Source organism: Thalassophryne amazonica, chromosome 19, assembly GCF_902500255.1.
Source record: "Thalassophryne amazonica chromosome 19, fThaAma1.1, whole genome shotgun sequence".
Taxonomy (NCBI): domain Eukaryota; kingdom Metazoa; phylum Chordata; class Actinopteri; order Batrachoidiformes; family Batrachoididae; genus Thalassophryne; species Thalassophryne amazonica.
Genome location: NC_047121.1, coordinates 70,265,903 through 70,277,823, shown reverse-complemented (window position 1 = coordinate 70,277,823; position 11,921 = coordinate 70,265,903). Strand labels below are relative to the sequence as shown.

Genomic DNA, 11,921 nt, shown 5'->3' with positions numbered 1-11,921 from the left:
GGCCAGTCAGTGGTATCAATTCCTTCATCCTCCAGGATCTGTCTCCATACACTGAGACCGGGCATTGTCGTGCACCAAGAGGAACCCAGGTCCCATTGCACCAGAGTAGGGTCTGACATTGGGTCCAAGCATTCCATCCCAATTCCTGAGAGCAGTCAGGGTGTTGTTGAGGTCTGTGCGTCCTTCCAGGGTTTTGCCTCCCCAGACCATCACTGAGCCATCATTTGTATTAACTGATTTAAAAACACGATTTGGGTATTTAAATGTCGTATAATTAATAAAAGAAATGATGAAATAGTTTAAATTCACACAATCATTCATTCATTCATTCATGTCATTTCCCATGAACATTAAAAAAATGATGAAATAGTTTAAATTCCCACAATCATTCATTCATTCATTCATGTCATTTCCCATAAACATTTTTAATAAAAAAATAATGTTGAAATATTTTAAATTCACACAATCATTCATTCATTCATTCATTCTTGAGAGGGTAGTTGTAAAACAGCTAACTGATCACCTGCAGAGGAATGGTCTATTTGAAGAGTTTCAGTCAGGTTTTAGAATTCATCATAGTACAGAAACAGCATTAGTGAAGGTTACAAATGATCTTCTTATGGTCTCAGACAGTGGACTCATCTCTGTGCTTGTTCTGTTAGACCTCAGTGCTGCTTTTGATACTGTTGACCATAAAATTTTATTACAGAGATTAGAGCATGTCATAGGTATTAAAGGCACTGCGCTGCGGTGGTTTGAATCATATTTGTCTAATAGATTACAATTTGTTCATGTAAATGGGGAATCTTCTTCACAGACTGAAGTTAATTATGGAGTTCCACAAGGTTCTGTGCTAGGACCAATTTTGTTCACTTTGTACATGCTTCCCTTGGGCAGTATTATTAGACAGTATTGCTTAAATTTTCATTGTTACGCAGATGATACCCAGCTTTATCTATCCATGAAGCCAGAGGATACACACCAATTAGCTAAACTGCAGGATTGTCTTACAGACATAAAGACATGGATGACCTCTAATTTCCTGCTTTTAAACTCAGATAAAACTGAAGTTATTGTACTTGGCCCCACAAATCTTAGAAGCATGGTGTCTAACCAGATCGTTACTCTGGATGGCATTTCCCTGATCTCTAGTAATACTGTGAGAAATCTTGGAGTCATTTTTGATCAGGATATGTCATTCAAAGCGCATATTAAACAAATATGTAGGACTGCTTTTTTGCATTTACGCAATATCTCTAAAATCAGAAAGGTCTTGTCTCAGAGTGATGCTGAAAAACTAATTCATGCATTTATTTCCTCTAGGCTGGACTATTGTAATTCATTATTATCAGGTTGTCCTAAAAGTTCCCTAAAAAGCCTTCAGTTGGTTCAGAATGCTGCAGCTAGAGTACTGACGGGGACTAGAAGGAGAGAGCATATCTCACCCATATTGGCCTCTCTTCATTGGCTTCCTGTTAATTCTAGAATAGAATTTAAAATTCTTCTTCTTACTTATAAGGTTTTGAATAATCAGGTCCCATCTTATCTTAGGGACCTCATAGTACCATATTACCCCAATAGAGCGCTTCGCTCTCAGACTGCAGGCTTACTTGTAGTTCCTAGGGTTTGTAAGAGTAGAATGGGAGGCAGAGCCTTCAGCTTTCAGGCTCCTCTCCTGTGGAACCAGCTCCCAATTCAGATCAGGGAGACAGACACCCTCTCTACTTTTAAGATTAGGCTTAAAACTTTCCTTTTCGCTAAGGCTTATAGTTAGGGCTGGATCGGGTGACCCTGGACCATCCCTTGGTTATGCTGCTTTAGACGTAGACTGTGGGGGGGTTCCCATGATGCACTGTTTCTTTCTCTTTTTGCTCTGTATGCATCACTCTGCATTTAATCATTAGTGATCGATCTCTGCTCCCCTCCACAGCATGTCTTTTTCCTGGTTCTTTCCCTCAGCCCCAACCAGTCTTAGCAGAAGACTGCCCCTCCCTGAGCCTGGTTCTGCTGGAGGTTTCTTCCTGTTAAAAGGGAGTTTTTCCTTCCCACTGTGGCCAAGTGCTTGCTCATAGGGGGTCGTTTTGACCGTTGGGGTTTTTCATAATTATTGTATGGCCTTGCCTTACAATGTGGAGCGCCTTGGGGCAACTGTTTGTTGTGATTTGGCGCTATATAAGAAAAAAGTTGATTGATTGATTCATGTTATTTCCCATGAACATTTTTAATTAAAAAAATTATGAAATATTTTAAATTCACACATTCATTCATTCATGTTATTTCCCATGAACATTTTAATAAAAAAATATGAAATATTTTAAATTCACACAATCATTCATCCATTCATGTCATTTCCCATGAACATTTTTTTAATAAAAAAAGTTGAAATATTTTAAATTCACACAATCATTCATTCATTCATATCATTTCCCATGAACATTTTTAATAAAAAATGAAATATTTTAAATTCACACAATCATTCATCCATTCATGTCATTTCCCATGAACATTTTTTTAATAAAAAAAGTTGAAATATTTTAAATTCACAATCATTCATTCATTCATATCATTTCCCATGAACATTTTTAATAAAAAAATGAAATATTTTAAATTCACACAATCATTCATTCATTCATATCATTTCCCATGAACATTTTAAATAAAAAATTATGAGTTTAAATTCACACAATCATTCATTCATTCATATCATTTCCCATGAACATTTTTAATAAAAAATGAAATATTTTAAATTCACACAATCATTCATCCATTCATGTCATTTCCCATGAACATTTTTTTAATAAAAAAAAGTTGAAATATTTTAAATTCACAATCATTCATTCATTCATATCATTTCCCATGAACATTTTTAATAAAAAAATGAAATATTTTAAATTCACACAATCATTCATTCATTCATATCATTTCCCATGAACATTTTAAATAAAAAATTATGAGTTTAAATTCACACAATCATTCATTCATTCATATCATTTCCCATGAACATTTTAAATAAAAAATTATGAGTTTAAATTCACACAATCATTCATTCATTCATATCATTTCCCATGAACATTTTAAATAAAAAATTATGAGTTTAAATTCACACAATCATTCATTCATTCATATCATTTCTCATGAACAAAAAGTAACAGAAAGAAGATAAATCATGTATTCTCTGCTCCTTACCCCCCCCCCCCCCCCCCCCCCCCCCCCCACACACACACACACACACACACACACACACGAGCAGATGATTGTTAGAGGCGTTAAGCAGACAGCAGGGGGCGCTCTCGCTTGTGAATCGGCGGAGGAGGCAGGAAGCGTCTCGCGCACAAATGGCGTCTCTCCAGTGCGAAGCAACTGATTTCTTCGCGGCCACAGCGGTGGGTTCGGCGGAGACGTAAACACACGCCACCCCCGGATCTCTTCGCCAAAAACCGTTTTTTTCTCCTCCTCGTTGCTGTTTGTGTGGATTGGTCTTCAGGCTGAGGTTTTCAGTCCTGCTGTCAGAGTGTCAGCTGCAGTTTGAGCCTCCCTCTGCGCTCCGCTTCTTTTTCTTCAGTGGCTCGTTGTTTTCTCACCAGGCCCTGATCACGGGGGACGGTGAGCGGGTCAGATGTGCTCCTGATCGCAGCCATCACTCCTTCTGACATGTTCTCCTCCTCCTGACTCCCTCTGCGTTAATCCAGTTCAGGAGATCATCTTCTCAACCTTCGCCGAGGTTCCAAAATCAACACAAAGCCAGGTAAGGTTCTCTGTCACACATACACACACACACACGCCTCTTTTCTGTTCTCACGATTTCCTCCGTTTGTTTTTTATATATGTTATTATCAGTGATTTTAAAGAGAAATTTCCTCTTTGCCTGAAGCCAATGATGACTTGTATTACGGTGGTCCTGAAGTGCAAAACACAACAAGAACTTAAAGCATTATCCAAAAAAAAAAAATCTTTTGTTGGTCTTTTCTTATTGGAGTAAACAGACAACAGTATTTTGCGTTTTTATCATTCCTCAGAATGCAAAGTGTTGCGTCACTATCATGTTGCAAACTGGGACTGCTCGGAATTTTTGGCACTTGTGAATATGACCACCATTTCTGAAAGGGCGCTGGGTTCTTTGGCACTATCAGAATACAAATAAATTTGATGTTGTACCTGCCAAGCAGGCTTACAAATGATTTTACCTTAAAAATAATTTTATTTAGGGTTAGGGTTTAATTTTTGTAAATTACCAAAAAAAAAAAAAAAAAAAAAATTCGCACACCACCCACAGTCTTGTGCAGCAGCAGAATTTCAAAACACACGGAGCATTTCAACATTTACTCCCTTCTTTTTGTTATTATCATCAATCATTTTAAACAGAAATTTGTTCTTTGCCTAAAGCCCATGGTGACTTGCTTCTAGTGGCCCTGAAGTGCAAAACATAACAAAAAGTTAACGCATGAGCCAAAATTATTATTTTTAATTTATTGTTGATCTGTTCTTATCAACGCAAACAGAAAACAGTATTTGGTGTTTTTATCATTCCCCAGAATGCAAAGTGTTGCATCACTACCACATGTGTCCGGCACAGTTTGCAAACTGGGACATACTCTGAATTTTTGCCACTTCTGAATGTGCCATTTCTGGAAGGGCGCTGGGTGCTTCAGCGCTGTCGGAATACGACTGAACCCGATGTCTCATCTGCCGAGCAGCATTACAAATAATTTTATCATAAATGGTTTGAGTTGTGGCAAACAAATAATTGCCTCCAGTCAATTAAGCGCTGGCATCTTGTTTCTAAATCAGTTCTGCATCTGAGCTCAGCAGCAGGTTCTGCTTCGCTTTGAAAAGTCACATGGAGCCTTGGATTTCCCTTTCAGCGTACACAAAGATTAGGCTCTTAGGCAAACATAATTTCTGCAGCAAAACAACCGTCTAGTTTTTAACGTGGAGCCTGTGCACCACGTTCTCGGGTGTTACCTCAGATAAACAGGTTTTCTGGTCAACGGACTTTGTTTGTTTGTGGCGCGATCCCCATGGAACTTGGCAACCATTGAATTTGTGTTGACTGATTGGGGTCTTTGGACTTCTATGGAAAAGGAAAAACAAAGTGAAATTGTCGATTGATTTCTGGTTTCATGATCCTGATCTGTTGGAGTGACTTATTGTTGTTAATCCTAAAGAAACAGACTGTTTGACACTCTCTAGTGTCACTCTGATATCAGCTGCAGTGTTACTAAAATGTTAAAATAAGAGTATAGGGGAGCGTGGTGCAATTTCACAATATATATATTTAAAGTGCCTGCACTGAAAAAAAAATTATACTTTGGATCAACTTCAAAAAATTGATGTAATTTGTTACAGCTAATTTTTTTAGTTTCTCACAATGTATATTTATGATTTTGTAAAGTGATTCCAGCATAATTTTCCGTTAGACCAGTGTAAATAAGTACTTTGAATGAAGTGCACTGTGTTTCACTTTTTTCAGTGTGAGTTTTCAAAGTTGCATTTGAACATTTGGGGAAGGGTTTTTTTTTTTTTAGTTTGGACATATTGAAATAAAAATCAGGCTTCTCCATATTAAAAATCTCTAAAATGATTCAGTTTTTCTAAAAATTATAAATAAATCTGTACGTTATTTACCCTGTTAGTCAAAGGTTCAGACACACTGAATGGGAAAGTGTATCTAAAGTTTTGACTGGCGTGATAAATGAAAAAAAAAAATTAAGGGCATGTTTAAAGTTACAACTAAGTCAACACTTTTACACAGTTTTGTTTTATTTTATTATTTATAAGTCATGTGATGAGATGAATGGGGAAAGTGTGTCAGAAATGTTTTTACTGCCACTGTAAATTAAAAAACACACACACAAAAACTAAATTAATTCAGACAAGTCATGTGATGGATAACAAATAACTTTTCCAAGTCACTACATTTGCCTTAAAGTTCTTTAATGTCAATCATAAAAAAAGAGAAACACTATGGACTGACATGGAAGAAGGAGACTCATGAGGGAAGCCACCAAGACACTCATGAGAACTCTAGGAGTTCTATGCTTTTGTGGCTGTGAATTGTGCCTTGTACATTTTAACATAATATGTGACACACTTTTTTGTTTCCTACATGTTGTATGTGGAATTTCTCTGACTTACAAGCAATGTAATACACTTTTGTGCCTCGTGTCCATTCCTAAATGGGGAATAAAAGTGTTGCGCCGCTTGCAGCTACAGATTTGGGTGGAAACGATGAAAGATGGATTGTAAAAAATAAAAATGAACAGAGAGTAAGCAGTAACACTGTACCTGTTCCCAGAGGGAAGTAGAGATGAGCTGAGAGATGGATTATGCTCATGTACAGTAGGAGCAATATTGGGGTGATAATCGAGAACAAAATAAGTGACGCCCTTGTAGGGTCCTACACAGATATCGGAGGGGGCTTGGGGGTATGCCCTACTTGTCTACATTTGTTGTTTGGACTTGGAAAAGGCCTACAACCAGGTACCTGGACGGATATCGGAGGGGGCTTGGGGGTATGTCCAACTGATCTACATTTGTTTTGTGGTCTTGGAAAAGGCCGACAACCAGGTACCTGCACGGATATCGGAGGGGGCTTGGGGTATGCCCTACTGGTCTACATTTGTTTTGTGGACTTGGAAAAGACCTACAACCAGGTACCTTGAAGTCTCTTGTGGGAGGTGCCAAATGGGGTATTAATTTATGTGTTGTGTGCAAATGTTGGTTCTACTGCAACACCCAGTTGGTCTCGATAAAGCCAAAGTAGGAGCTGTGTCTCATTCTCAGCTCTTCATCAGACCTGTTTCTTGTGGGTGTTGGACTCTGCCAGGGCTGCCCCTTGTTACTGATCCTAGTCTGACTTTTCATGTATTTCAAGGTGCCGTCAAGCCACAGAGGATGTCCAGTTTGGTGAGTTCAGAATGGTGCCTCTGCTGTTGGTGCATGATGGGGTTCTGTTGGCTTCATCAGACAGTGATCTTTGATGTGCACTGGGCAGCTTTGAGGCAGAGTGTGAAATGACTGGGATGAGGATCAGCACCTCCAAATCTGAGGCCATGGTCCTCTGCCAGAAAAGGGAAGATTGCCCTCTCAGGGTCTGAGGAAAGTATCTCAGGATCTTATTTGTGTGAGTGGGGGTACGATGGAGCGTGAGAGCGATAGCAGTCCTGCATCTGAGGTCCATTGTACTGGACCATCATTGTGAAGAAAGACTTGAGCCAGAAGGTGAGGCTCTCGATTTTACTAGTCAGTTCACCCTCCTATTCTCACCTATGGTTATCAGCTTTGGGTAAAGACTGAAAGAACAAGTGCGCAGAAACAAATGGCAAAAGTGAGATTCCTCTGTAAGGTATCAGGGCTTACACTGGCAGACGGGATGGAGACGTTTGAATATGTGGGAGGGACTCGGAATAGAACTGCTGCTCATTTGCATCAAAAGGAGCCAGTTGAGCTGTTTCAGGCATCTGGTGAGGATGCCCCTTGGACATCTCCTTTGGGAGATCGTCCAGGCACATTTAACTGGGAGTGGGGCCTGGGGAAGGCACCAGATACACTGGAGGGATTGTATCTCCTAGCTCAATTGGGAACATTTAGGGAATAACCCTGTTGTGTCTGATTTACGGACATTCATGATGTTAGACGGTCGCAAATCATCAGACGCAAGGGGGTTATTCCCATTCTAATTCAATTCCATCGTTTGCATGGTTTATTTTTCTGTAGGGAATTTGGTCGGCATGGCTTACCATCGAGCCGAGGCCACGTCGCTCCAACAGCGGTCAGGGAAAATCCATCAAATGTGAAACCGTATTTCTGTATCAAAATCCACATTAGTATTTTCGTATGGTAGCTTAAATTCACCCATTTAGGCGGCAATGTCGGAATGCGACTTTCACTCGCTCTCAGCTAACAGCACTGACAGCTAGCAGCGTGCACAGCCAGTGTTCTGTGGAGTTGTGCATAAATCGACAGTTCTGCGTCCCGACAATATTGCACATGCACAGTTGTGCGGAGGACAGGAATGACATGCGACAGGAATGACATCTCGTCAGAACACCGGTCAGGGCGTGGAGTAATACATCCAAATGTAAAACGGTCAAATATTTTGGCACCGTTACCCCAATATTATATGGTCTGAAATCTCACACGCTTAACCAATCAGATTCCCAGAAAAAATGTAATAGGATTAGACTGAGGAATTAGAGGGCTTGGCAAAGAATAGGGAAGTATGGGATGAGCAGCTTTGTCTACTGCCACTGCAACCCAGATTAAAGCATCAGAAACTCAATTAAGGAACGATTGAAGGGTCTTGCAAACTACGCACAAAGTTATGGTTCTTTTGTTTGTTTTCTGACGTGACCTCAGAATGAACAAAACACTGGATTCATCAAATGTCACCATGTTTATTGTTTGCAACATGCAAATCTGGAAGTTCTGTGCGGTCTGCTTGTGCTTTTATATGAACAGTAACAGAATTTTGTGACTACTATTTGACATCAAACTTCAACAAAATTTTCCCTGTTGTAGGTTGAGTAAAAAAGTGCGATAATATTTTTGCACTAAATGACCCCTTTCTCTGCTCTTGGTCTTTCTGTGTACAGAACAATACTGCTGCTGCATTTCTGAAAAATATGCTGCTTGGGGGGGGGGGGGGGGGTTGGTGGGGGATCTGGTTTTCTTTTACATCAACTCAGCTTTGCGTTGTGGCTTTAAGTCCATTTTCTTGGATAATGGATTGTGAGCTCGGTGTGGAAATGGTGCAGAGAGATCCTGCAACGGCAGCGTCTGGACTGCAGTATAGTGTTCTGCATACTTCATGGGACTTGTGTAATTCTATACTGTATTCTGAGAAATTAAAAAAAAAAAAAAACATTTCTGTCAATCAGACTGAAGGAAACTTGCAGAACCTGAAGTTGCTGCCTGACTGTGCACGAGATCAGCACCTGATGGTAAGAAGTAAAGCAGTCTGATGCTGAGTTGATCTCGAAAGGTGAAACCCCATTTGGTTTAAATACACTTGGCTTGCAAATCAAATACAGTTACTGCGAATTCCTAACTCATGGACTATCATTAAAATATCTCAAATTGTCAATTTCTCAAGGATTCTTGCACAATTGCAGTTTACTTTCACTGATTTACTCCATAAAATGTGTTTTTGTGTAATTTAACTTCAGCGGTTGTTGTATTCAGGTTGCCAAGGGTTATGTAACAGTTTATAAAGTGCAGTTTTTTTTTTGTTGTTGTTGTTTTTTGAGGCTGATGAGTGCTTATGGTGGTTGGTACCTGACACAAGATATTCACTGTAAATGATCAAACTTTAGGCTGTCGTAATGATGGTCTGACTTTCGCAGTAATTACGTTTTCCGCATGGCAACAAAGCTGAGTAGAACTGTCACCTTAGTTAAATCTTGAATTTTAAAGATATAGTGCCACAGTGGTTTTTTTTTTTTTAAGCTTTAAGTCATAAAATGAATTTTCTTTGGCACACTATAACTTTTTTCCTTAGCATTTACATAAGAGACTCATAATATGATATTGCCAATATGATCAAAATTCATACTGTCTGGAAACAATTTAGAATTTCAACCCCTGAGGGGGAGAAATTCAAGGGATCAGATGCTATGAGCAGGATTTGGTAAATCTAGAAGTGATTTTCAAGAAATCTTATGGATGTTAACGGAAGATGGGTCAACGGTAATCTCAAAACACATGCGCACGTGCTTCCTCCTGGAGTTAGCCTGCCTGACGCCATGATGGAAAAGACGATATTCACTATGGAATTTCCTACCAGATAAATATGTGCGCTTCATTAAGCTGTAATTTTGCAACATGTTACAAAAATAAATGTACATTATAATGCTTGGATTTCGGTAGAAACTACATTGTTTTCAGTTTTGTGAAATTTGAAAGGCACGATAGCTTTCAGTGCACCTTATGCACGTTTGGTGCATAAGGTGCACTTGTTCTTGCACCCTGTTATTACATAGGCCCATACCCCAATAGCCTTACTTTGCCTCTTGGCTGTGAGTTTGACTTCATGGCGAGAGTTAGAATTACTTCTATAAATGCTGGTTTTATTACTCAGAATATGTTCCAGCTCTACAGCACAGTGTGATGGGTGTAATGAGAGTCTTCCAGTCGAATGTTTCTCTCGGGCTGTATTCCCTCAGACAGGTTGGGTTGTTGGGCTCCTAAAGTGAGTCATTTATGTAATAAATGCACCACAGGCTCTGTTGACACGGTGTGAGTGACTGTAGACTTTCTAAGATTTTCCGGTGCATACATTGCCGAGACTCATCACGGTTAAATGAGTCTCGCCCAATGAACACTGAGCACACATCAGTTTAGATGGAAATATTTGGGGGGAGAACCGATGCGCAAAACATAATGCACAGAGAATAAGACACCAATTATCCCCACACAGAAGACACTGTAGACCGTAATCCGATAATGAGGAATAATGTGGTTAAGACTGGAGCTCACAGTAATGCTCCAAAAGAACGATCCGCTGCCTTCAGATTCGGCATTTCTCACTCTATCTTCAATTTTGCTTGCTGGAGATTTCAAACCACAATGTTGGGTAAACATGACATGTTGAGGCTTGTGCTCTGTTCATAGCCGCTGTGGGGAATCGCCAATGCAAGTGGAAGTCGATGACTAACAGACAGTAAAGTGGGATGTGGGAGTGCTGAAAACTGGCACACTGCTAGCGATTGGCTCGGTGTGAAAACAGCTAAAAGCCACAAGTGAATATGCAAGGTAGGCATTTTCCAGTCGGATCATTTTCAGCGAATCATATACTCTGCAACACTGGTTATAATTAAATCTGCTTTGTTTTAAAGTTTATTTATTATACAAGTAAATTGCCCATAAGAGCAAAGGACACAGCTGTAAGTTGATTTTTGGTTGTCAGCCAGTCTTATTCTCACCAAAAGTTGAGCCCCAGTCACACTAAGAAAACATGTGAGGAACTGATTCTGTATGTTGGTGTTCATTTTTGTCCAACAAAAGTTATTTTTCCATCCGCAAAATGTGCACCTTGTCAGCTGATGTCAGTCAGAAAGTTTTGGCATGTTCAAAACTTTAAGCGGATATCAGGCAGAGAACTTTGCCTCCGCTTGCGCGGTTTTTTGCTGTTTTGTCCTCTGCATGTCATTTATTTTTTCTGCTGTAATCTGACTGTTAATTCTGATTGGTCAAAGGTCCATCAAGCGCAGAAACGACCGACACAGTAACTGCAGCTCCATGTCTGGAAGAAAGAGACAGCGTGCTCTCGTTTTCTCTTTGTCTCGGTCTCTTGCTCTCTCGCCCTTTGTCTCGGTCTCACTCTCTTTCTCTACAAGGCAGAGCAGAGGAGTTATTCGAGTGAGGAAATGAAGCTTCATGCTTTCAATTCCGCTCAAATGCAGCATATTTGTCTGTAAACTGGGTAAATACTCCTGCTCTGCGCAGAAATGCGTGGAAATGCGACATCATCTGTCCATTAATGCCCCAACTCCATGAAAGATTTACGAAATTGCCAGGGGACAAAATATTTAAATACGTAACTAATCCTTTTGCTCTGTCCGTCATTAGTGCGACTGGGGCTTTAACTTCTCAACTGAATAAAGAGTTGAGACTTTGCCACACATTTGACCAGTGTTTGACACCATCTAGTGGGCATTGTGAGCATTTCAGGGCTTCTGTATATTTCCTACTTGAAACCCAAAATTCAGTATTAAAAAAAGGCATTTCTAAATGTTAGAAATGCATGATTTATTGACAGGCAGATCTTTGACCTTCCAGTATTGATTTTATATATATATATATATATATATATATATATATATATATATATATATATATATATATATATATATATATATATATATATATATATATATATATATATATATATATATATATATATATATATATATATATATATA

The 11,921-nt window shown here is 39.3% G+C and overlaps 1 protein-coding gene across 1 annotated transcript in view; it reads left to right on the top strand.

Moving 5' to 3' along the window:
• Nucleotides 1-3,450: 3,450 nt before the first annotated feature.
• The window catches only part of rnf144aa (ring finger protein 144aa), a 146,882-nt gene continuing 138,411 nt past the window's right edge, over nt 3,451-11,921 (top strand). The window contains exon 1 of the mRNA XM_034195447.1: nt 3,451-3,745. The gene's annotated coding sequence lies outside the window, so the exon portion shown is untranslated. The remainder of the gene's footprint in view (nt 3,746-11,921) is intronic.